Here is a 27,060-nt window from a genome sequence, read left to right on the forward strand (position 1 = left end):
TTTTTTTTATTTTAGTCATTCTGACTGGTGTGAGGTGGAATCTCAGGGTTGTTTCTATCTGTATTTCCCTGATGACTAAGGATGTTGAACATTTCTTTAGGTGCTTCTAGGTCATTCAGTAGTGTGTGTGTGTGTGTGTGTGTGTGTGTGTGTGTGTATGTGTGTGTGTGTACATGCACATATACATATGCATATATATGTATATATACACATATACATATATGTACATATATATACATTATATATGTGTGTATATATATATATACATTATATATGTGTGTGTGTGTGTGTATATATATATATATATATATATATATATATATATATATATATATTGATATCTAATCTTTGGAGCCCTGACTAGGTCATGAGGGTAGAGTTACCATGAATGAAACCTTATGAACAGGCTCCAAAATACTTCCTTCTCCTTTCTGCTATGTGAGGTGATAAGAAGGCAACAATCTAAGAGCCAGGAAGTAGACCCTAACTAACACTAAATTTCTCAAGGCCATCATTGTAAATCTATCTGTTGACCATGGTTTTAAACTTGATACCTATAACCTTGACTTTGCTGGTCTCTGAATGGCACAAACAAATTTCTATTATTTATAGGTCATTTTGTCTATATTCTAGTATGGTAATTCTATCAAACTATTAACTTTTTTTATTTATTTAAGTTTCATTCCATCATGATGAGAAAAGATACATGATTTAAATTTATCTGAATTTGTTAACATTTAAAAACATAGTTTAAGTAAATAGAATTATATCACATTCTTGTTTTCTTTTTATACCCCAACTCCTCCCAGAGACCCTCCTTCAATACCTGCAATACCTTTCATTTTTTTATTTTGTCATATTCTTCAAAATTTATAAAATATTGTAATAATAAAACTGAGTATTATCAAAATTGTTTGATTTATATATATAAAAGAAAATTCTTTGTTGGGCTCTGTATCCCATTTTTAATAGGGTTACTTGATTCTCTGGAGTCTAACTTCTTGTGTTCTTAGTGTATAATGAATATCAGCCCTCTACCAGATGTAGGATTGGTAAAGATCTTTAATCTGTTGGTTGCCTTTTTGTCTTGTTGACAGTGTCCATTGCCCTACAGAAGCTTTGCAATTTTATGAGTTTGCATTTGTCGTTTTTTGATCTTACAGCACAAGCCATTGGTGTTCTGTTTAGGAAATTTTCCCCTGTGCCAATATGTTTGAGGCTCTTCCCCACATTCTCCTCTATATATTTCAGTGTATCTGGTTTTATGTGGAAGTTCTTGATCCACTTGGACTTGAGTTTTGTACAAAGAGATAAGAATGGATTGATTTGCATTCTTCTACATGCTGACCACCAGTCAAACCAGCACCATTTGTTGAATGCTGTCTTTTTTCCACTTGATGGTTTTAACTCCTTTGTCAAAGATCAAGTAACCATAGGTATGTGGGTTCATTTCTGGGTCTTCAATTCTATTCCATTGGTCTTCCTGCCTTTCTCTGTACCAATTCCATGTACTTTTTATTTTATTTTTTATTAGATATTTCTTTATTTACATGTCATATGATTTTTCTTTTCCCAGTTTCCCTTCCCAGGAACAAACAAACAAAACAAGCAAAAACAACAAGAACAAACCCTTGTTGCCCCCCCCCACATGCTTGCCACCTTACCGTCTCCCACTTATTGGCCCTGACATTCCCCTACATTGGGGCACAGAACCTTCACAGGACCAAGGATCTCTCCTCCCATTGCTTGAGGTCAGGGATGGTGATTCCCCCAGAAGTCCTTTTATTGTTGAGAATTGTTTTTGCTCTCCTGGGTTTTTAGTTGAGTTTGCAAATTGCTCTTTCTAACTCTATGAAGAAGTGAGTTGGACTTTTGATGGGGGTTCCATTGAATCTGTACATTGCTTCTGGCAAGATGGCCTTTTTTACTCTATTAATCCTGCTAATCCATGAGCATGGGGATCTGTCCACCTTCTGAGATCTTCTTTGATTTCTTCTGAGATCTTAAGTTCTTATCATATAGATCTTTCACTTGATTGGTTAGAGTCACACCAAGGTATGTAATATTATTTGTAGCTAGTGTAAAGGGCATCATTTCCCTAATTTCTTTCTCAGCCTTTTTTTATTTCTTTTTTATTAATTAGATTTTTTCTTTATTTACAATATCTACTTTCCCAGGTTCCCCTCCAAGTTAAAAATAAAATAAGAAAAAATAAATAAAAATAAAAGAAAAAACAAACCAAAAACTAAAACAATCCCCTGTTCCTCCCCCCTCCCCCTGCTCACCACCCCATCCTCTCCCACTTCCTGGCCCTATTGAGTGGAGGAGGGCTACTGATTTGTTTGAATTGGTTTTATATCCAGCTACTTTGCTGAAGTTGTTTCCCAGGTTTCAGAGTTCTCTGGTCGAATTTTTGGAGTCACTTAAGTATATGATCACATCATCTACAAATAGTGATATTTTGACTTCTTCCTTTCCAATTTTGTACCCTTTGACTTTCTTTTGTTGTCTAATTGCCCTACCTCCAATTTCAAGTACTATGTTGAATAGATAGGGAGAGAGTGGGCAGCCTTGTCTAGTCCCTGATTTTAGTGGGATTGCTTCAAGTTTCTCTCCATTTAGTTTCATGTTGACTACTGGTTTGCTGTATATTGCTTTCTTTATCTTTAGGTATGAGCCTTGAATTACTGATTTTTCCAAGACTTTTATCATGATGGAATGCTGAATTTTGTCAAATGCTTTATCAGCATCTAATGAAATGATAATGTCTCTTTTTTTCTTTGAGTTTGTTTATGTAGTGAATTACGTTGATGGATTTCTGTATTTTGAACCATCCCTGCATCCCTGGGATGAAGACTACTTGATTGTGTAGAAGGATCATTTTGATTTGTTCTTGGATTCAGTTGGCAAGAATTTTATTAAGTATTTTTGCATCAATGATCACAAGGGAGATTGGTCTGAGATTCTCTGTTTGGTCTTTGTGTGGTTTAGGTATAAGCATAATTGTGGCTTAGTAGAATGAATTGGGTAGTGTATCTTCTGTTTCTATTTTGTGGAATAGATTGAAGCATATTGGTATTAGGTTTTCTTTAAATATCTGAAAGAATTCTCCACTGGACCTATTTGGTCCTGGGCTTTTTTGGTTGGGAGATTATTAATAATTGCTTCTATTTCTTTAGGGGTTGTGAGACTGTTTAGATGGTTTCTCTGATTTCATCCTGATTTTCCAATTTAGTTGAGTATAAACTCTTGTAGTAGGATATGATGATTTTTTGAATTTCCACACTTTCCATTGTTATGATTCCCTTTTCATTTCTGATTTTATTAATTTGGATACTGTCTTTGTGCAATCAGTCTTTGTGGATCAGTCTTGTTTATTTTCTCAAAGAACCAGCTCCTGGTTTTGTTGATTCTTTATATAGTTTTTTTTTTGTTTGTTTCTATTTGGTTGATTTCTGCCCTAAGTTTGATTATTTCCTGCTGTCTACTCCTCTTGAGTGTATTTGCTTTTTTTTTTTTCTTTCTAGAGTTTCAAGCTGCTAGTATATGCTCTCTCCATTTTCTTTTTGGAGACAAATAGAGATATGAGTTTTCCTCTTACCACTGCTTTCATTGTTTCCCCTAAGTTTTGGAATGATGTGTCTTCATTTTCATTTAATTCTAAAAAGTTTTTAATTTCTTTCTTTCTTCTTCCTTGACCAAGTTATCATTGAGTAGAACATTGTTCAGTTTCCATGTGTATGTGTGTTTTCCATTGTTTTTGTTGGAATTTAATACTAGCCTTATCCCATGGTGATCTGATAGGATGCATGGAATTAGTTCAATCTCCCTGTATCTGCTGAGGCTTGTTTTGTGGCCAATTATATGGTCAATTTTGGAGAAGGTACCATGAGGTACTGAAAAAAAAGTATATTCTTTTGCTTTAGGATGAAATATTCTATAAATATCTGTTAGACTCATTTGTTTCATAACCTAGGTGACTTTTACTGTGTCCCTGTTTAGTTTCTTTTTCCATGATCTGTCCATTGCAGAGAGTGGGATATTGAAGGCTCCCACTATTATTGTGTGAGGTGCAATGTGTGCTTTGAGATTTGGCAAATGGTCATCACATATAGTATGTTTCTAATCTTAACCTTAACATAAGCAAGTATTTGAAGTCAAAATGAGCTAATGTTTCTCTATTATTTTCACATTGAAAAGGTTATTAGGTTAGAATCAGATTAATCTTTGAAGAATATTTGTCTACATTAACATAATGAATCCAGACCTGGAAAACAGATCTTGCTATTATTGGAACTAGGATCTAAATTGTATAACCTAGGGCTATTTGAGTTTTATAGCCTGTACTTTATACATCATTACCCTCATGTAATTTCAATTGTACATATTTAAATTATTCTTCTACCTTTTCAAACATTTCTATAGGCAAGCATTTCTTCTTAATTATATATAATTAAACACAGTTTCTTGTTTAGTTGCATTCCTTCGGTAACCCATGTAGATACCAAATTTGGGATTCTTTTTTTCTAAACCTTTGATCAATCTTTTGTCTACCAGCCTACTGCTATTCTCAACCATCAAAACCAACAACAACTGATAATTTATTAGAAGCAAATTGTGAAATAAGGTGGTAGAAATCTGATTTTGAGCCCTCCAGCTGATTCCAATGGCAGTGAAGTTTGATCTGGACTCTATAGACACTTTGTATATTAAGCATACTATGATCTTTTATGCTTACTAATAATTAGTTATTTTTATTGGTATATATTATGTTCTTCCCTGTTCTTGCCTCTTTAGCCCAAATTTTTATGAACAAAGTAGTCAATTGTTAAATCTATAAAATATAAAATAATTAACCTTCATAATATGATCAATTACTATGTGTAGAAGTGAATTCCTAAAGAGAGATTCCTTAGCCTTGAATGTCAGATCAACAACAAGCATTTACATACATGTATGCCCCATTCAGTACTGACATCCTTCCAATAATTTTTTGGTGAAATGAAACCAAACTTAAATTGAAGTTATTTGTTTCTATTTGCTATGTATAGATCAAAACTATCTTCCAGCAGAGTTAATAAATCCTACTAGCATCAGAGTAAACACTTTTTAAGATAACACTATGGTTTTACATTTTTTCCACTTCCTATGGGAAAAGAGAAATTGAATTTCTTGTTTCTATACCCTATTAAACCATAATCCTGGTGGCCTTTTGTACTTACTAAGCATATTTAAATGACCAATAGAGCCCAGCTTTGTCACTTCAGATGACTACTTAATTTAGCACATAAAGCATCTTGTTATATAACCCTTGTGAGAAGGCAGCACTGGAAATGTTCCATTAAAGAAAATTATGATTGGGAAACTTACTCTAATGTATAAAACTCAGCATCAACTAATTTACAGTGGTGGATTAAAACTTCATGAGCCTGAAAGAACATTTTACATCTGAAAATCTAGTTTGTTTAGAAGGTAATTTGATTGCCTTAAATTTGATTCCCCATCTACTTGACAGATGATATATAGTCTTCTTGTATTAAGAATATGTGGCAACATTTGCTGTGAACAGTTCCTCCCAAACTCCTTTCCTGTCCCTATTGTTATCTCCCTTAAAGAATTGCTGTCAAATACAGGTTAAATGTTGCAAAGAACTAACTTTTCAGAAGATATCTCTTAATAGTCACTTTCAGCTCAAATTCTTATGGACATGAAGTACATTTTTATTTTGATAAAGGTGCTCTATGAGAACAAATCTAATTTCAATAATAGATGGTAAAATCATTCCTGCTATCTGTACTTATCCAAAGGTACATAAATACCATTAATGAACAATGTCACAGAATCGCAATTTAGGGCAATACCATAGAGATACAATTTAAGTGCCCTTAATTTGTTTGTTTTATATTTTGATATACTTGGCCAGCTCATTTTATCTGGCCATTTAATCTTGTATGTTTTTGGAAATCAAGTCCATGCGGAAGTTCACATGCTTAGATTCACCAGGCCACCTGTTCTAGCCTGTGAGTTCCTAGGATGCACATAGTAAAATATACTGGCAATGTGCAACATTGCCCATATTTCTATTAAGGCAATGAATCCTGTCCTTAAAGAAAGTGATTACAGCAGTAGGAATTCTCTGGTAGATTTTGGGGGTTGCTTATGTATACTATCATATTATCCAAAAATAGTACTATCTTGACTTTCTCCTTCCAAATTTGTATCCCTTTGATCTCATTTTGTTGTCTGATTGCTCTGGGTAGAACTTCAAGTACTATATTGAATAGATAGAGGGAAACTGGGCAGTCTGATGTTAGTGGGATTGCTTCAAGTGTCTCTTCATTTAGTTTAATGTTGGCTATTGGTTTGTAGTATATTACTTTTATTATGTTTAGGAATGGACCTTGAATTCCTGATCTCTCCAATACTGTTAACCTGAAGGAGTATTGTATTTTGTCAAAAGATTTCAAGCATCTAATGAGATGACCATGTGTTTTTTTTTTCTTTGAGTTTGTTTATATAGTTTATTACATTGACAGATTTCCATATATTGAACCATCCCTGCAACCCTGGGTTGAAGCCTACTTGGTCATTGTGAATGATCGTTTTGATGTGTTGCAAGAATTTTATTGAGTATTTTTGCATTGATATTCATAAGGGAAATTGATCTGAAGTTCACATTGTTTGATTGTGTATTTTAGGTATCAACTTAACTGTGGCTTCATAGAAAGAATTGGGTAGTGTTCCTTCTGTTCCTATTTTATGGAATAGTTTGAAAGCAAAGTGGCTGGATATAATATTAACTCAAAGAAATTAATATCCTTCCTCTACTCAGAGGATAAATGGACTGAGAAAAAAATTAGAGAAATGATACCCTCCACAATAGTCACAAATAATATAAAATACCTTGGTGTGACTCTAAGCAAGTAAAAGATGTTTGACAAGAACTTCAAATCTCTGAAGAAAGAAATCGAAGAAGACCTCAGAAGATGGAAAGATCTCCCATGCTCATGGATTGGCAGGATTAATATAGTAAAAATGGCCATCTTACTGAAAGCAATCTACAGATTCAATGAAATCCCCATCAAAATTTCAACACAATTCTTCACAGAGATAGAAAGAGCAACTCTTAAATTCATTTGGAATAACAAAAAATCCAGGATATCAAAAGTTATTCTCAACAATAAAAGAACTTTTGAGGGAATCACCATCCTTAACCTCAAGCTGTAATACTGAGCAGTAGTGATAACTCTGTCATAGAAGCAGGGGGAGGGAGGATGGGATAAGGGGTTTTGGGTGGGTAGGGGGGACTAGGAAAGGAGATAACATTTGAAATGTAAATAAAGAAAATATTCAGTAAAAAATTGCTAATACTTTAAAGTAAAAATAAGTTAATTAATTAAAAAGGAAGGAAGAAAGAAAGAAAGAAAGAAAGAAAGAAAGAAAGAAAGAAAGAAAGAAAGAAACCAAATGGTATTGGTGCAGCGATAGGAGGTAGATCAAGGGAATAGAATTGAAAACCCAGAAATAAACTCACACACCTATGGTTACTTGATCTTTGACAAAGCAGCCAAAACCAACCAGTGGAAAAAAAAAAGATAGACTTTTCAACAAATGGTTCTAGTTCAACTGGTGATCAACCTGTAGAAGAATGCAAATTGATTCTTATCTCCTTGTACACAGCTCAAGCCCAAGTGGATTGTGAACCATCACATAAAACCAGATATGCTGAGCCAAATATAAGAGAAAGTGGGGAAGATCCTTGAACACAGGGGAAATTTTCCTGAACAGAACACCAATGGCTTTCTTTCTTTAGTGTGGGGGAAGGGAGGGAACTGGGTAGGAAATGTAAAAGGAAGGGGAAGAAGGAAACATGATCAGGTATTGCGAGAGAACAGGACTGAAGCCCTGATGCCAAATAGAAAGAATAAAAACAGACATCCTTGTGAGGTAGAAGGTGGAGGGAGCCTCTAGCATGAACCAGAGACCGGGTAGGTGAGAGACTCTCAGAACTCAAATGCAGGGACCTTAAATGAAATGCCCTATAGTGGGGAGAGAGAAATTGTTGAGTCCACCTCCAGTAAAAAGACAGGGCATCAAGTGGAGGGATCGGGTTGCTATCCCACAATCAAAAACCCTGACCCAAAACTGTTCCTGTCTGAAAGAACTGCAAGAACAAAAATGGAGAAGAGTCTGAAGAAAAAGAAGTCCAAGGCCTGACTATTACTGATGCTATGGTGTGCTTATAAACAGGGACCTATCATGACTGCCTTCTGAAAGGCCCAACAAGCAGCTGAAACACTCAGATGCAGATAATGACAGAAGCTAGTGACTCCTGTGGTTGAATTAGGGAAAAGCTGGAAGAAGCTGATGAGGAGGGTGACCCCATAGGATGACCAGCAGTCTCAACTAACCTGGACCACTGGGATCTTTCAAACACAGGACCACCAATCACGCAGCATACACCAGCTGATATGAGGCCCCTGACACATATACAATGGAGGACTGTTCTGTCTGGACTCAGAGAAGATGTACCTAACCCTCAAGAGACTTGGGGCTCCAGGGAGTGGGGAGGTCAGGTGTGGAGGAGTGGGGAAATCTTAGAGATTGGGGGGGGCATTGGGAGGAGTTATGTGATGTGGAAAAGTTGGAAGGATGACTCGGAGGGTGATAAACTCTGGAGAGTAAAAGTAGATTAAAGAATAAAAAATAAAAGAGTGGCTTATGCTGTAAGATCAACACTCAACAAATAGGACGTCATAATATAGAAAAGCATCTGTAAGGCAAAGGACACTGTCAATAGTACAAAATGACAATCATAGATTGGCAAAATAACTTTACTACCCCTACATCTGATAGAGAGCTAATATACAAAATATACAAAGAACTCAAGAAGTTAGACTTCAGAGAACCAAATAACCCTATTAAAAATGAAGGACACAGATCATCAACTGAGGATTTTTGAGTGGCTGAGAAGCACCTAAAGAAATGTTCAACATCCTTAGTCATCAGGGAAATGCAAGTCAAAACAACCCCGAGATTCCATCGCACACCATTCATAATGGCTAAGATAAAAACTCAAGTGACAGCAGATGCTGGCTAAGATGTGGAGAAAGAGGAATACTCCTTCATTGCTGGTGGGACTGAAAGCTGTTAAAAACCACTTTGGAAATCAATCTGGCAGTTCCTCAGAAAATGTGAAATAGTTCTATCTGAAGACCCAACTATACCACTCCTGGGCATATACCCAAAAAATGTTTCACCATATAACAAGGACACATGCTCCACTAATTTTATAGCAGTCAGAAGCTAGAAGCAACCCAAATGTCCCGCAACAGAAAAATGGATACAGAAAACATGGCATATTTACACAATGGAGTACTATTCAGCTATTAAAAACAATGACATCATGTAATTCACAGGCAAATTAATGGAACTAGAAAATATCATCTTAAGTGAGGTAACTCAGACACAATAGGATATACACACATGATATGTACTCACTGATAATTGGATATTAGCCCAAATGCTCAGAATACCCAGGATATAACCCACAAACTACATGGAGCTTAAGAAGGAAGGCCAAAGTGTGGATGCATTAATCCTAAATAGAAGGGGCAACAAAATTATCACAGAAAGTAGAGGAGGGGATTACAGTTTACCTAGAAGCTCAGGGAGAAGGAAGTTTTAAAAAACAAAAATGAAGATGAAAATGAAAAGGAAAAAAAAAACATTGAGTGCAGAAAGAATGATCGCTGGGAGGTGGTGGCACATACCTTTAATCTCAGCACTTGGGAGGCAGAGGTAGGTGGATTTCTGAGTTCGAGGCCAGCCTGGTCTACAGAGTGAGTTCCAGGACAGCCAAGGCTACTTAGAGAAAACCTGTCTCAAAAACAAAACAAAACAAACAAAGCAGAAAGAATGATCAACATCTCTTCACTCAGCTGTGAGAAAATAATAAGGGTCAGGGAAAACAGAGAGCCTGAAAGAAACACATGCATGAGAATAACTCTGCGTTTACAACCCCATAGGAAGAACAACAATATCAACCAACCAGATGCCCCCAGAGCTCCTAAGGACTGTACCGTCAACCAATGAGTACACGTGGAGCGACCCATGGATGAAGCCATATGTAGCAGAGGATGGTCTTGTCAGGCATCAATGGGAGGAGAGGCCCTTAGCACTGTGAAGACTTGATGTCCCAGTGTAGGGGAATGCGAGGGCAGGGAAGCAGGAGTGGGTGGGGAGTGGGATGAGGGAACACCCTCATAGAAGCAGGGGGAGAGAGGATGGAATAGGGGGATGGGGAGAACTGGGAAAGGGGATAACATTTGAAATGTAAATAAAGAAAATATCCAATAAAAAGAAAGAAAAAAGAAATGTAAATATGTAAAATATCCAACAAAAGGGAAAAAAAAGAAAGAAAGAAAGAAAATTTTAAACCCAATCTGGGTTTTCTACCCTGCCTTTGACCATTTAGTTCATGGATAAAAGACACACGCCACCTTTATTTTTACAATAAGTCATAATCAACAGTAGAAATGAGAAGGCATCTACCCTCTATGCTATTAAAATATATTTGCTATTGATAACCCTGAGTTATTACTTCCTAAGTTTCATCTGGGCTTCTCTTTACTCCAATTGGCCAGCCCTTGGAGCCATGTTTCCTTGATTCCTAACCCATGGCTAAGTTACCTTCCTTCTTATTGTTCTTCTCTGTCTTGTGGTTCTCCTCAGACCTCCAAACTCAGGAACCCTAAACTCTACCTGTATTTCTTATGCCAAGCTATTGGCTGTCAGCATCTTTATTCACCACTCAAAATTAACTTAGGGCAAGGTACTGGAGAATTGCACTTAGCATTATAATATACAGCAAAAGACCAAACCTCAACAGTTGGATTTGAATCCAGTCAAATTTTAATACCTTCCTCCATTCCTGGAGAGGAATGATATCATCTTTTTTTTTTCTGTAATAATTGTGTTTCCAATTTTAGCCAAAAAAGAAGTAAAAACAAGAAATAATATTGTAACTGGATACTCTCATTTATTAATATGCACAACAAAGAAAAAAATTGAAGGATCTTTCCTTTTAAACTATACGGGTTTTAAATACTCTTTATAACATTCTATTATAACAGTATGCCTTACTTTGTTAGTAAGGTAAACTTACTAAAATGGGGTATTTCTCAGTTTGTATCCCATTTTTAATAGGGTTATTTGGTTCTCTGGAGTCTAACTTCTTAAGTTCCTTGTATGTATTAGATATTACCCCTCTATGAGATGTTGGATTGGTCAAAATCTTTTCTCAATCTGTTGGTTGCCATTTTGTCCTATTGACAGTGTCCTTTGTCTTACAGAAAGGTTTGCAATTTTATGAGGTCCCTTTTGTCATTTTTTGATCTTAGAGCATAAGCTATTGGTGTTCTGTTCAGGAAAATTTCCCCATGCCCATGTGCTCCAGGCCCATCCCCACTTTCTTTTCTATTAATTTCAGTATATCTGGTTTTATGTGGAGGTCCTTGTTCCACTTGGACTTGAGCTTCGTACAAAGAGATAAGAATGGATCAATTTGCATTCTTCTACATGCTAACTGCCAGCTGAGCCAGCACCATTTGTTGAAAATACTATCTTTTTTCCATTGGACGATTTTCGCTCCTTTGTCAAAGATCAATTGACCATAGGTGTGTGGATCCATTTCTGCATCTTCAATTATATTCCACTAATCTACCTGCCTGTCACTGTACTAATACCATGCAGTTTTTATCACAATTGCTCTGTAGTACAACTTATGTTTTTTTTGGTTTTTGTTTGGGGGGAGGGGAAACTGGGAAAGGAGAAATCATATGACAAGTAGTAAAGAAAATATCTAATAAAAATAAATAAATAAATCTTTAAAAAAATTAAAATTCCCTACATTCATATTGATTGTATTTTCGCTTTCTGGTATTGAACAATTTTATTTATTTCCTTCAGCTGTTTGTGTTTTCTTGGATTTCTCTAAAGAAATTATTAATTTCCTCTTTAATGAACTTTATCCTTTTCATACAGTTAGTTTTAAGATATTATTTCTTGTGCTTCAGCTTTGTTGGAATATTTGACACCTGCTGTGGTACTAAGTGCCAATTTCTGCATTTGTCTTTGCAGGGTGGACGTTTTGTTCCTTGTTTTATGATTCCTCCCTGGATTTTCAGAAACTGTCATGGCTGTGTATTGCCTGTTTTCCTGACCTGTTCAGCTGGTGTGTTCACAGGGAATGCCTGTTTATGTTGGAGGATAGATAACTGGGATAAGTTAGCAAAAGCAATGCTTTAAGAGATGGTTTTATGATTCATTTGGGATGGAGTCACAGAGGAAAGGGAGACCAGAGCAAATATCCTGCTACAGACCTGGAGATAAAACAGTAGTAGGAGATGGTCAATTTCAAGAACAGCAAAACAGGTCTGGGACACCCTTCAGCTTATTTGCTCCCCTGGGAAGAGAGGCCTTTGGGTTATCAGTGGGTACCTGCTGGAGTTGAGGTCTGGGACAAAGCAACAAATGAATGGAGATGGAAGCAGTGGTTGGAGGCAAGGGAGGCTCTCTAGGGTTTTCTGCTCTTGATCTGGGGATGAGCCTAGGGGATTGGAGCTTGGGTAACAAAGAGAGAAGAGAACATCTACAGGCAACCTATTTGGTTTGCTGGCATTCATGGCCTATCTGCTAGCAGGGAAGGCCTGCTGGAGTTGGGGCTGTGAAAAAAACAATGAAAAGGGGGAGGAATGTTAAAAAGGGATGACCTATGGGATTCTTAGGAGAAGTGAGCAGGGGTGAGGGGTGACATGGAAGATTGCCAATGGTATTCTGCTGCAGAGGTTGGAGAGACTGGGGAATTGGAGCAGGGAAAACAGAGAGAAGAGAAAGTCTGCAGGCAGCCTACCTGGCTTTCTCCAGATTTCTTTTTCTAGCCTTTTTTTTTTTTTTTCTTGTTTTTTTGAGACAGGGTTTCTCTGTATAGCCCTGGCTGTCCTGGAACTCACTCTGTAGACCAGGCTGGCCTCGAACTCAGAAATCCACCTGCTTCTGCCTCCCAAGTGCTGGGATTAAAGGCATGCGCCACCACAGCCCGGCATTTTTTCTAGCCTTTTAAAAGCAGAATTAATCACTCCATTTTCAGTGTTCTGAATGTTTCCCTAAAACTGGATTTTAAAAGCCACAGGGCTTTAGTATGATTAGTTCTTGAGTCTTCTCCTTACATAAGAGGAATTTCAGGGTCTTTCTTTTCTTCTGGCCAAGCTTTTCCAGCTCAGTATCTGTGACTTGATGATGCTAGTGTAGTATTTAACTTTTACACACATGGGGGCTTGTAATATTTCCTTCAGACCCTGTAGATTTGATTAGTTTATAAAAATTGAAGGGAGGAAGGCATGAAACCTTACACAGAACAAAGAATAACCATGAGCTTAGCTTTCAGAGACCTTTGTAAAAATGGACTGATGTCGCACTGCTTCTACATAGTACTGAAGCAAACAGGAACTTTTTACTTATGTTGGCATTGCACTGTTTTTATGCATGAATATATATTGAAAGAAAAATGGGAAGGGTAAGTTTCTCCTAGCTGAATATCCTTGGTGTTTTGCAGTATAAGGTCTCAGCTATAAAATAAGAAGCTGGTCTGTGAGAGACAAGTAGGTTTAATTTGACTAGAAAACAGAAAAATTCACACTCTCTGAAGTTATGGGAAAGAAAAGAAGAACATTTGAAGTACTAGAAAAAAAGTAATGCCTGTAGAATTTTCTATGACATCATCTTAGATATTTAGAGAGCTAAAGAATGAAAAGTCCTAGATAAAAAATATTCAAATAATTTGACAATTAGTTTGAGTCATAAAGAGATATTTGTAAATAACAATTCTTGCTATTGGTTCTTAATTCACTCATTGTTTTTCCTTTAATAAATGTGAAACAAGGAATCATACTGCTAATCCTCATTCTGTAATTTATAGAAGTGAGTACCCCCAGTAAACAATCAAGTGTAATGAAACTGAATATGAAGAAAGAATGACAAAACATAGGAAAGATTTCAACTGTAATTTCACAAAGTCAGAGGAGTCTTTTGAATTCATTGACTTCTCAGATGAATAGAAGTTAACCTCCAAAAATAGTCAGGGAAACATAGTTTTTTGATGGAAAACCACAGCTTATGCCTGCAGAGAATTAGGAGTGAGTATGAAGCTGTCGAAGACCTAAGAAGAAAAATAATTCAATTGGAAGAGTTTAGCACCAGCATGGGTTCTAAAAGGCAATTACTTGCCAGTAAAGGACATAAATGGAGATTGAATCACTTCAGCCCTTAGACACAACAAAAAAAATCACAGTAGGGAGATAATTGGAGACTGCACTATGGGTTTCTGTAAACCAAACATAAACTTTGGTTGCTATGAATACATGTTTAGTGATCATGGAGAGAAACATGAAAAGCATAGAGCTATTTTACAGGTAGAAACAATAACATATAGTGACAACTTGAAACTTCAATTAAGGAGACCGGGGTTTGATGGCATAAGATGATAGTTCCTGGTGCAAGCTAAAAGATGTATGTATTACTGTTCCTTTTACTGCAGTGATACATCATCCTGCTACACACACACACAGGTTTAATATTTTGGTCTCTGATGGTAGGCAACATAAATTTGAAATCATATGAGTTATTCCCCATTGCTTGCTGAGCTGTATTTAAAGGTTATTATATTTTTCTGTATTGAGAAATATTTTATTTTCAATTCTGTTAAAAGTTGCTGATTGTGTGTGTATTTGTGTGTGTTTGTATACATCATTGAATGATCCTTCTTGGAGTGATCAGAATCATAAGGAACTTATGGTGTGTGAAATCCTCCATCAGGTAAAAAGAAGAGTTATCAATATAATAGAAAATGTGGATTCAACAATTTTTGAGATTAGTTTAAGGACTCAACTTCCTAATAGTGATATAAAAAAAAAATCTTTATTGTGATGAATGGATTCAAACAAGAATCCTACAGAATGTTATTTGTAAGGAGATAGAACTGAAATTTTAAGCACCCCATGAACAAGAATAGAAATGTCCATGAGGAAAAATAGCAATGGGAGATCAACAGCAATACAAATGGCTGGCTGTGTGACTGACAGCCTGGGCATAATGAAGTCAGCTGCCTGTGAAGCTCTGAAAGTTGCTGCTATTGTGCAAGTAGCCCCTCTAGTATTATCTCCCACTATTAGAAACTGAGCAAAGATGTTAGGTTATTTTCCTTTGTGAAAACAAAGGCAACTTTGAAATCAAGCATTAGCTCTCACTTGCAGAATTGGCAATATAGCTCATTTTCTCCTCTATCAGAAGAAATATTTGTCATTTTAATTTGTCTAAGAGGATGGATAAGGTGCTAATTGCTTTTACAATAGCTGGAGTTGCTCACTTTGGACTAGTATTAGTCATTGCCCAACAAGGCCAATTCAAAACATTTCTACATTTCTTTCATAGCTAAACAGAGGTATAGAGTGGGTTTTTTGTTGTTGTTGTTGTTGTTGTTGGGGTAAGAATGTTCAGATTTAATATATCGTGACATTCTAGTAGAATTAGGCAATGCTTTAGAAATCCACATCTGCATAGTAGAACATCACAAAGTTTTTGCTTTCATCAGTGATTTTTGTCTCCAAATAAAAATTAGCAATATTTCAGTTCAATTATTTGAATGCAGCTTATTTTCAAATATAAAAAAATGTTTAGATAAAGCAGAACATATTTAGTGATAAAGGATCATTTACATACAAAATTGTTTTATTTCTTTACCAATGATAAATACTTTCTTTCTTATAAGAAGAATATTTCTCTATGCAAAAAAAATGAGAAAAAATATGATATAAGAGCCAATGAAAAATAACTTTATACTCATGCCAGTTAAAAAAATTTTTAAAATGCATGTATTCCCCTAGTTTCTGAAGAAAAAGAGTTATTCAACTTATATACCTTGAGCATTTTTCTTGACAATATAACTATTACAACTGCATAATTTTCTATTCTAAAATTAATTAAAATTATTTACCTAATGCTGATTGTTGATATTCCAGGACATTGGTATAAAAGACCAATGTATGCTTTGAAAATAAAAATTGTCATATCCTTAGTATAAATCATAGTAGTAAGTGATAAAAATAAAGTGTGTGGGGTTAATCTGACCAAAATGTCAAGTGTTAAGGTGTTGTTTAAGCAGCCATGTTGTCATGGATGTAGTTCCCTGTTGTTGTAGAAAGCACAATTTCACAATAGAACGTTTGGTCTTCAGGATATTATACTCTTTCTATTCTCTCTTCCATGATTTCTCTGAGTCTTGATTTATATTGTAGATATATTAACCGGGGATGGGTATGCCAAGGTCAGTTATTCCCCATATTTTGGCTAGTTGAAAATTTTGTGTAATGTTTTTCTTCTGATGCAGAAAAAAGGTTCTTTGGTGATAGTGATATCTACACTTACCTATATGTATAAAATAAGAAGTTAGAATGAAGTTAGGGACCGTATTGGTTTTAAAAAAAATTGTAGTAGAAGATTCTCCTCTAAGTTCTATGACTTCATCAATCATATGCATTTGGCTAGTTTTCTAGTACAAGGTTTGTTTTCATTCTGTCAAGTAAGCTTTGAATCTCATTAGACAGCTGTGCCACTATTACACTTTAAGGAATGTTTGCTATAGTGCTGATTATTGTGGTTCACAGGCATCACAGCTAAGTAGGTATGCTGTTTGCTTCCCTTCCTTTCCAGCTTGTAAAGTACCTTGCATTATTATAATTAGTCTTCAGAGAGAAGGCTTTCAGGTCAGCTACAGCTCAAATCCAGACCATACTGTGTCTAAAATATTTGGTGTCTCAGCTACTTGGTCTTATGTTCAATTTTTGGGAGCCAAAAGTACAGAAGCAACAGTTATAGTGTTTTGGGGAGTTTTGTGATATCCCCTGACCAACAATTTACAAGTTTTTCTATGCCTGGTTCTTGAGATTTTTGTTAGTCTAGGATTGGAATAAGACGTATTTTCACACCCAATACTATACTATAACTTCACTTAAGTATATATACATATAAAATTATATGTATATTATAAATAATGTAACTAAGTATAAAATAATGATTTTCTATATTGTTTTAGAGCCATCCTTAAGTTTTTATATCTCTGAGCATGGTGATACATGCATGTAGTAACAGTGCTCCAGAAGTTTATAAAAGAAGTTACCTTGAGATCAGGTTTGAGGCCAGCCTGGATAACCAACTAAGCTTTGACTTAAATAAAATAAACTAAAACTGTTAGTTTGAGGAACTCAATGGGCTTTTTACATGCACACTACAAAGGAAATGCACAGCAATTCTAAGAGCCACTTTCAGACCATGGACTTTTTTGGTAATTGGTTTTATGCCACTCATAGAACTTCATTCTTTCGGCAGTGAAGGTAGTGAGCAGACAAGATAGATCATTTCTTTTCAAATGTGGTTTTCTTAAGGGATGCTTTTAGAATTTAATTTTCAGTTCAGATATCCCTTTATCTAAGCAAACAATAGGAACACAAATCTTTTGGATATAATTATAAGATGAAATTGAAAATTATCCAATTTATTTTATGATTAGAGGTACCTGGAAGAATTATAATCATAGCTAAGCACATTTTTTTTTTACTGTTAATGTTTCTGTTGTTAGTAAGGAGAACTGCAATGAAATTATTTCTAATTAATGTAGTGTCTCTTTTGTTACAGGGCTTTGGTATTGCAAAAATGTAACTGAACTGGTTAAAAATCTGTAAAAAGCATAACAATTTTCTCAGAATGTTGAGTTAATTTTCTGATCTAACATTCTGAATATCACTTAAGCAAAATTAAATATCCTTATGTAATTATTAACTAAAGAGTACAATTTTATATATTTAGAATTTTTGTTTTAAAAAACATGTCATTGTTAAGTGATTCTGATATGCTTGTCAAACTGCAGTAGCTCCTATCAATAAATATTTTGAGTTAAAAGTTGAGAGCAATGTTCAAAGTTAATTTCCACAATTTTACAATGAAAAGTTGTGAGGGACACTGACATAAGTTAAGGATGAAAAGATGCTGTAGTATCACTCCAGATAATTTTAAAATGGTTTTGCTGATAACAAAGTAATACATGTTCAGAGTAGAAACTTCAAAAAAAATATTATGAAAGATAGATTGCTTTTGTTGTAAATTGTGATCAAGAAAGAAGAGGGATAAAGCAAGGTTTCTAGTTACAGTAATACTTGTTTTAAGAAAGAGATGACAGCAACACTAAAAAAATTTTATTTCATTTTACTTATATACTGGGTTATAGTTTAACTTCTTCAATTTTGGATTTTTAAAACTTAAAATAAAATATTTAGAGCATCTATAAGCCTACTTTATTCATTCCAAGGTTTAGACTATTGTATGAATATTCAAATGCATATTTTATTAAACTTTAGAGGTATAAATTTGATGTTTTCCTTTGAACATTGTATAATACATATCTCATGTATAGTTTATATAATATATTTTTATCTTCAAAATCACACAATTCTATATGTATTAGACAGCTTAGCTAGTTAGTGTTTTTGGTTTTTGTTTCTTTTTCCTTAATCACAACCTAAGTTAAATAATCCTATAATGCTTTAAGTATTACCAAAGTATCCTATTTAAAATCTGTACCTAATTAAACTCAGAATAACTATTTTAAAATTGTGGACGATTGCATAGGTTAAAAAGTCTCACCTTACTTTCATTAGTTCACCAAAATTGGTGTCATCTTCATGTTTCCAAAAGAAAAATGCCTGAGGCTTGTTAGCTCAGACATAGTAAAGACAGCCTTGGAAATGACTATTCAGGAAGCAGAAAGCTCTAAGCTCTGGAGACATCATATACCATATGCAAGAGCACATGGAAAAACAGGAAGTTAAGTCAGGAAGCAGAATGTATAGAAATGAGGAATTAGAAGGGTAGGTGGGACAGTGTAGGATTATCTACAACATAAGAGCTGACCTAGTTGTCAGTTGTTAGCGTGGAGGACTTAGAATACAAGCAGTGGCTTAGGCTTAAGAGTGCTACAGAGAAAGTAAGCAATGATGTAAATTGTGATTGACTGATATCCATTTGAAATATAAGCTTTCTTTAGAAGTGCTGTGCCTACACATAAATTAGCTTGAGATTATAAATACCTTGTATCTCAAATTATATCTCAGAAAATAAATATATATGGGTAATGGAATGAAATATGAAAATACAAAATAAGATAATCATGAAAAGCATTTTTAATTCAATTTTTGGCAAATATTTCCTGAAATTGTGTGAGATAGTCTGAGAAAAACTAGGACACAACAACAACAGGTAACAACAAAAATGTTCCGTTGTTCAGTGGCCTGTCTTTGAGCTCTTCAGATTTTTGATTTTTCTTAGTACATATGCTTTGAGTTTTATGCACCCATCTTTAACTGGGATCTTCACTAATCTTCATCCCTTCCAAATACCCACTTATTTATACACCACATATTTATTCTCTCAACACACTTAATGGTAACAGTTTAGCTCTTAATGTGATTTTGCAATGAGTTTTCTTGTTGACCTCAATCAATTTCATAAAATGGTTTCTTAATTCACTTCTTTTTTATTATCCTTTTTGTGACCTTATGTACTTTGTTGTATGGTAATGGCAAATCTAAATCTTTTCCCAAGACTCTTAGTTTTTTCCTTCTGTCATAGTTGAAGAAAAAATGATTGGTCTATCAAACTAGACTCAAAACTAGCTCTTACTTGAATTTAGGCTTGAAAATTCATGAGAGAAAAGTAAATATGGGACTATGATTGACTTTCCTTCTTAACCTAAAATGATTAGTAAAATTATATATGCCAAACCTTTGTGATGATCTCATATTAAATGACAGTTCACAATATAGCCTCCAAATGTTCAAGAGATTTTATACTCATGAATCTAAGATGATAGATCTAGGTATCTCTATGTCTGATTATGTCTCTCTGTCCTCTAGGAATGTTTGTTTCAAATTATGTATTAGGTATATATGCAAAATATGTATATATACTTTTAATAAGCAACATAGTTATGTTTTAATTTTATTTTAGTCATAAAATATTAAACTCTGTGACCTTTGCTCTCAGGTCACACCCAGATCTTATGACACCCCAACAACAGTTTTACTGTTCTTTGTTATTACTTATTCTTCCACCAAACTGCAGGATCCATTTGTACTCTTCCACCCTTAGTAGTTTTATGTTGCCATGTTCTATTGTCTTTTCCTCCCACCTTTCTGTAAAACTCTTGTTTCTCTAGCATGGTCTCTTTTCTAGTGCCATAAGTAGTATCCTCTTTTATTTCCACATATTTATACAAATATAAGAATTAAAAACAAAACTCTGCTTGTGCCAGAAAACATATGTTGTCTTTCTTGCTCTGAACCAGTGGACTTCATATAACTGGAAGTTCTCTTTGGGAAAGAGTCTCACTATACAAGCCAAGCTGGCCTCAAATTACTTTGTAGCTCAGCTGACCTAAAATTTGTATAAATTCTTCATCCACGTCTGAAGTGCTAGGACAAGCATGAAGTACTATATCCAACTGTCCTCCAATTGTTAATTTGAAAAACAGAATATTTAAGCTACTGTTTTCCATTTTTATGATGGACAATTTAACTAGCATAACCTTTTGTCTCCAATTTAGAGACTTAGAATATAAGAGTGAAGAAGTTGAATAAGTTTATGCAACACTGATTCAGATTATTCTATATTTCAAGCCTTTTTACTCTACTTGAAATACTGCTATATGAAATACAGCCTGGTCATTTAAGAGAGGATCAAGACGTACATAGTACCTAATGAATTTCTTTTTACAAATACAGTATTAAATAACTGTTACAGTTCTCAGAAAACTAGAACTATTTATTGGCAGGGGTAAGGGTAAGAAGTAGAGTTGTAAAGTATATAGATTATTTATAAATTCCAGATACAACATAATATAGGATTTGATTTTAATATGTTGTTCAAATTTAATATGCTGTTAAAATGAAGTGACAAATGACAAGTAACAAAATGTAATGTTCAATCCAGGCTGAACATAGACAGTTTACCATTTTGGAGAAAAATAGTACTTGACCTCAAACATGGTAGAGTATATGGCTAGCACTTTCATTAAATCGATATACCGGAGTAGTTAGTGCCAAACTCTTAAATTCTGGTGAAATGAATCAATATCCCACAGACATACTCTTGCCTAGGGTGCTATTGTTGAATCTGGAAAACAGTGTCTAATCTGCAGGGACCTTGTTGTTGCACCTTAGAAGTCCTAGGCCTCCTAGATTACCTCACATTACATTCACAGCTCCCACAGAGAAGTGCACAGGGAATCAAGATCATTCCTCATTACCGAAATAATTAGAAAAGGATAGGACTCCTCTCAGGGATTTTAGGTGCATTAAATTAGATAATAGGTTATGAAAATATTTTGAAAAACAAAATTTTATGGGTGATTTGGGATAGGAAGATAGCTGCCCTGACTGTTTTTATGGCAGCTAATGGAACCCCTGAGAAAGATGCTTTGCCTTTTGAGAACATACGTGATCTTGTCACTTGAGTCTATTTATAGACAAAATATTTCAGTGAGTATTACCTCAGTGACTTGGCAATAAAGAGAAATATCCAAATCTATACTATTTTCTCCATCCCTGTTAGTCTAATGCTACAACCAGATAGAATATGGTTTTGGACGAATTTTTATATGTTGTCTCAATTTACAAATCTCTTTTTAAAAGTTCTCTTTTTAAAGCACAAAAGATTTGTTTGAGAATTGCATAATCACATCAGGCAAATTTTAAAAATTTAAAGGAAATTCGCTGCATTTCTGCATGGCTTGTACATGAAGGGATTTCTTGCTCACCAACTGTCCAGACAGAGATCTTTCCCAAGCCGGTATGCTGCTGTTACTGTCATCCTTTTATCTTTGGACTAACAAATTATATTCTGACAGTGTGAAAGGACATCTGATTGTTTTTCCAGAAACAGCCATAAGCTGACATCAGTGTGTTTATAGAGAATAAAAGAAAACTAGTGACAATATTAGTTTGACATTGTGGGAGAAATTTTCAGGAATATATATATATATACATATACATATATATATTCAAATATATTATTCTATTTAATCTAGAAAAATGTGTCTTGGAAGTATTAAGTCTATTATTTCATATGCAGAATCCAGCTTAAAATGATGAAAAAATGCCTATGGCTACATAATTCAAAAGCCATGTCAAGTCTGGGAATGTGACTCGGTGGTAGGGCATTTGCCTAATGTGCAGGCCCAGGTTTTAGTTGTCTGCAGTATAACTTGAAAATGCACAATAATCTGTACCCTGGGATCAGAAAATCACACGTTGATATGATTGTTAAAAATAAGCAACTACACAAAAATAATTCACATTGTGGTTTAATGATGTGCCATGTTGTATGAGTTGAGTGTTTTCCTCCCAGAACAAATAGACATGTTTAGAGAAGTTTTTTGCTCAATAGAATATATTGTACTAATGAAACTGTTCCTTACATTGTTCAGTATGGTAGCTCCTAGCTAGGTGATATTATGGGATATTTTTGAGTGTCCTGAGAACAATGTAGTCACTGGAATTTTATTTCTTTTATTTTGATAATAAATTAAATTTAAATGTATCTTATCTTCACTAATCTAGAATAAAGAGAGGACATAACCACTGGAACTGACACATCCTAAAACAAAATTTCTTCTGGGGACTCCTGAGGGATGCTTGAGTAACACACGTTCCCTCAAATTATGAAACTTAGTATCTGCTGACAACATTATCTACCCTACCTTGGAGAGTCTCAGATCCCTTTTACCTATTAACTGAATCTCAGGCAAGTATCTCCTTCTACTATGAAGACTTTCAATTCAGAATTAGAGTCAGTTTTTTACTTCTTTAACAATCTGTGGGACCATTTAACATTTATTCAGAGATATGAAACAGGAAAAGTGTAAGAAATCTCCATTTGTACTAGTTTTCACTCATTTTGCCATCTATTTCAACTAAATTAACCTAAACATCCAGGCAATACAAACTGTCATATAATTTACAGTGGCATATCTTTCTTTACTGTTTATACTTTTAGAACTAGATCCAGTTGAACATAATGGAAAAATGTAAATATAGAGATACTTTTTAAATATTACTCATTCCATTCATTTACATCTCAAATGATATTCCACATTCTAGTTATCCGCCCCACTAACTCCCATCCCATGATACCCTACTTTTCAGTTAGACCTCCATCAAGCCCCACATTCCATATCTGCCCTCCCCACTGTACTTTGCCTGTATGAGAGTGCTCCCCCACCTACCCAAACTCTCATGCTCCACCACTCCAGAATCCCCCTACATTGGGGCATCAAACCTCCCAAAGACCAAGAGTCTCACCTCCCATTGCAGTCAGGCAAGGCCATCTTCTGCTACATATGTATCTTGAGCCATGGATTGATCCCTCCAGGTGCACTCTGTGCTTGGTGGTCTAAACTCTGGGAGTGCTGGGTGGTCAGGCCAGCCTATGTTGTTCTTCCAATGGGGTTAAAATCTCCCTCCTCTCCTCCTGTCCTTCAGTCAGCTCCCCTACCTGTTTTCCTGAGCTCAGACTGATGGTTAGCTCCAAGCATCTACATCTGCATTGGTCAGTTCCTGGCCTGACCTCCCAAGGAACAATCATACTAGGCTCCTGTCAGCAAGCGCCTCTTGACCACTGCAACAGTGTTGGGTTCAATGTCTGCAGACTTGATGGATCCCCAGGTGGGGGCAATCTCTGGTTGGCCCTTCCTTCAGTCTTTGTTCTATTTTTTTGTACTAGTTATTCCTTTGGACTGGAAAATTTCTAGGTTAAAAATTTTGAGATGGGTGAGTGGCCCCATCTCTCAACCAGGGGCCATGCCTATATGCTGGAGGTAGTCTCAAGAGGTTCTATCCCCCCTTCTCCATACAGTTTAGCTAAATTCATCCACGTTGGATCCCATTAGCCTCACATTTCCCGGTATCTGGGACTGTCCATTGGCTATCCCCAGGTCCTCATCCCCCTGCTATATATTTTTGTTTAATTTTCTAACTCTCTGTATCTCTTTTACATCTCCTCTAGTTCCTGATACTGACCCCCTTATTCCTCTCCCTTCTCACTCCCAGCACCCCCTCTTCCTCAACCTCCCATAATTGTTCTGTTCCCCCCCTCAATGCAGGACTGAAACATCCACACTCTGGTCTTCCTTTCTTCTATGCTCCATATGATTTATGGGTTGTATCATGGGCATTGTGAGCTTTTTGGCTAATATACACTTATTAGTGAGTACATACCATGTGTGTTCTTTTGTGTTTGGCTTACCTCACTCAGGATGATATTTATAAACAAATTCTAAGAAAAAATACCACATGATCATCTCATTAGATGCTAAAAAATCTTTGAAAAATACAACACCCTTTCATGTTAAAAGTATTGAAGAGATCAGGAATTCAAAGTGCATAACTAAATATAATAAAATGAATATACAGCAAATCAGTACCCAATATCAAACTAAATAGAGAGAATCTCAAAGCAATCCCATTAAAATCAGGGACAAGGCAAGGCTGCTCACTCTTTATTTATTTATTCAATATAATACTCAAAGTTCTAGTCAGAGCTATTAGACAACAAAAAGAGATCAAAGGGATGCAAGTTGGGAGGGAGGAAGTCAAGATATCACTGTTTTCAGGTGATATGATAATATACATAACCAACCCCCAAAATTCTACCAGAGAACTTCTACAGCTGATAAACAACTTCAGAAAAGTGGCTAGATATAAAATTAACTCATACAAATCAGTAGCCTTCCTCTATTCAAAGTATAAAAGGGCTAAGAAACAACTTATGTAAATACCCTTTACAATAGCTATAAATAATATAAAATATCTTGGTGTGATTCTTACCAAGCAAGTGAAAGATATGTATGACAAGAACTTCAAATCCCTGAAGAAAAGGAAGAAGACTTCAGAAAATGGAAAGATCTCTCATGCTCATGGATTGGCAAGATTAATATAGTAATAATTGCCATTTTGCCAAACATGATCTACTGATTCAATATAATCCCCATCAAAATTCCAACTCAGTTTTTCATAGAGTTAGGAAGGACAATTCTCAAATTAATTTGAACAACAAAAAACTAGGATAGCAAAAATTATTCACAACAATAAAAGAACTTCTGTGGGAATCACCATCCCTCACTCACCTCAAACTGTACTATAGAGCAATAGTGATAAAAACTGCATGGTATTGATACAGAGGCAGGTGAGTAAATCAATGGAATAGAATTGAAGACCCAGAAGTGAACCCACTTATGGTCACTTTCTCTTTGACAAAGGAGCCAAAACCATCCTGTCGGAAAAAGACAACATTTTCTACAAATGGTTGCATGTAGAAAAATGCAAACTGATCCATTCTTATCTCCTTGTACAAAGCTCAAGCCCAAGTGGATCAAGGACCTCCACATAAAACCACATATGCTAAATCTAATAGAAGAGAAATTGGGGAAGAGCCTCGAATATTTGGGCACAAGGAAAATATTCCTGAACAGAAAACCAGTGGCTTATGCTCTAAGATCAACAGTAGACAAATGAGACCTCATAAAATTGCAAAGTTTCTGTAAAGCAAAGGACACTGTCAATTGGACAAAATAGCAACCCACAGATTTGGAAAAGATCTTTACCAACCCTACATCTGATAGAGGGCTAATATCCAAAATATACAAAGAACACAAGAGGGTACACTCCAGAGAACCAATAATCCTATTAAAAATTGGAGTACAGAGCTAAATAGAGAATTTTCAACTGAGGAATCTCAAATGGCTGAGAAGCACTTAGAAAAATGTCCAACATCCTTGGTTATCAGTAAAATGCAAATCAAAATGACCCTGAGATTCTACCTCACACCAATCAGTATAGCTAAGATCAAAAATGCAGGTGACAGCAAATGTTGGTGAGGATGTGGAGAAAGAGGAACACTCCTTCATTGCTGGTGGGAATTCAAGCTGGTACAACCACTCTGGAAATCAGTTTAGCAATTCCTCTGGAAATTGGAAATAGTTCTACCTGGGGACCCAGCTATACCAATCCTAGGCATATAACTCCAACATATAACAAGGACACATGCTTCATAGGAGCCTTATTTATAATAGCCAGAAGCTGGAAACAACCCAGATGTCCCTCAACAGAAGAATGGATACAGAAAATGTGGTACATATACACAATAGAGTACTATACAGCCATTAAAATAATGACTTCATGAGAAACTTTTTTTTTAAAATCTGCAGGAAGATTTATGAAATCATAATTCCTTTCGTTGCCAGAAACCCCATTTGTAAAAGTAAATGATATGTGTTTTACAAAATTACTAATGACATAAAATTGTATCAATCTGTTACTTTTATTAATAAAGCTAAAGCATCAATTAAAATAGTATAAAAATAGAATTTTTGTATTTACCATCTATCCTTTTTCTAACAGTTTTAAGGCAACTTGTAAAAGGAAGTATTCAACTGGGAGATTTATTACAGTTTCAGAGGCTGAGTCCAAGATCATTATGACAGGAAGCAGAGCAGCAAGTCTTCAAGCACAGAACTAGACCAGTACTTGAGATTACATCTAGTACACAAGCAATAGTCACCAGGGTCGGGGTGGGGGATGGTGATAGAAATGAAGACAAGAAAGAGAATGGGCTTTGGGGAAGCTTTTAAAACCTCAAAGCACAACCTCAGTAACACATTTCTTTCCACAAAAGCCATACCTCTTACTTCTTCCCAGTACAGTTCAACCAACTAGGGACCAATCTTTAGCCTATTAGTGTGATTTTTTTTTATCAAACCACTACAATAACCTTAGTAATATATAATATATTCACTTGTAATATTACATTTACAAGCTGCTTTATGATTTAGTGCTACACAGTGTCTATTTTATTTCCTAGACTTTGTTGAGATATCTATGCAACTTATATTTTTGAGAA

The 27,060-nt window shown here is 35.3% G+C and overlaps 1 protein-coding gene and 1 long non-coding RNA gene across 5 annotated transcripts in view; both read left to right on the forward strand.

Annotated features, from left to right (window-relative positions):
• Positions 1 to 27,060, forward strand: part of Galnt13 (polypeptide N-acetylgalactosaminyltransferase 13) — a 633,613-nt gene that overhangs the window by 448,379 nt on the left and 158,174 nt on the right. The gene's annotated exons all lie outside the window — the stretch shown is intronic.
• LOC116090183 lies at positions 11,638 to 22,853 on the forward strand. The gene is made up of 3 exons (XR_004118601.1): positions 11,638 to 11,678; positions 12,142 to 12,235; positions 22,725 to 22,853. It is a non-coding gene; the product is annotated as an uncharacterized LOC116090183 (long non-coding RNA).

Source organism: Mastomys coucha, unplaced genomic scaffold (genome assembly GCF_008632895.1).
Source record: "Mastomys coucha isolate ucsf_1 unplaced genomic scaffold, UCSF_Mcou_1 pScaffold15, whole genome shotgun sequence".
NCBI classification, from domain to species: Eukaryota; Metazoa; Chordata; class Mammalia; order Rodentia; family Muridae; genus Mastomys; species Mastomys coucha.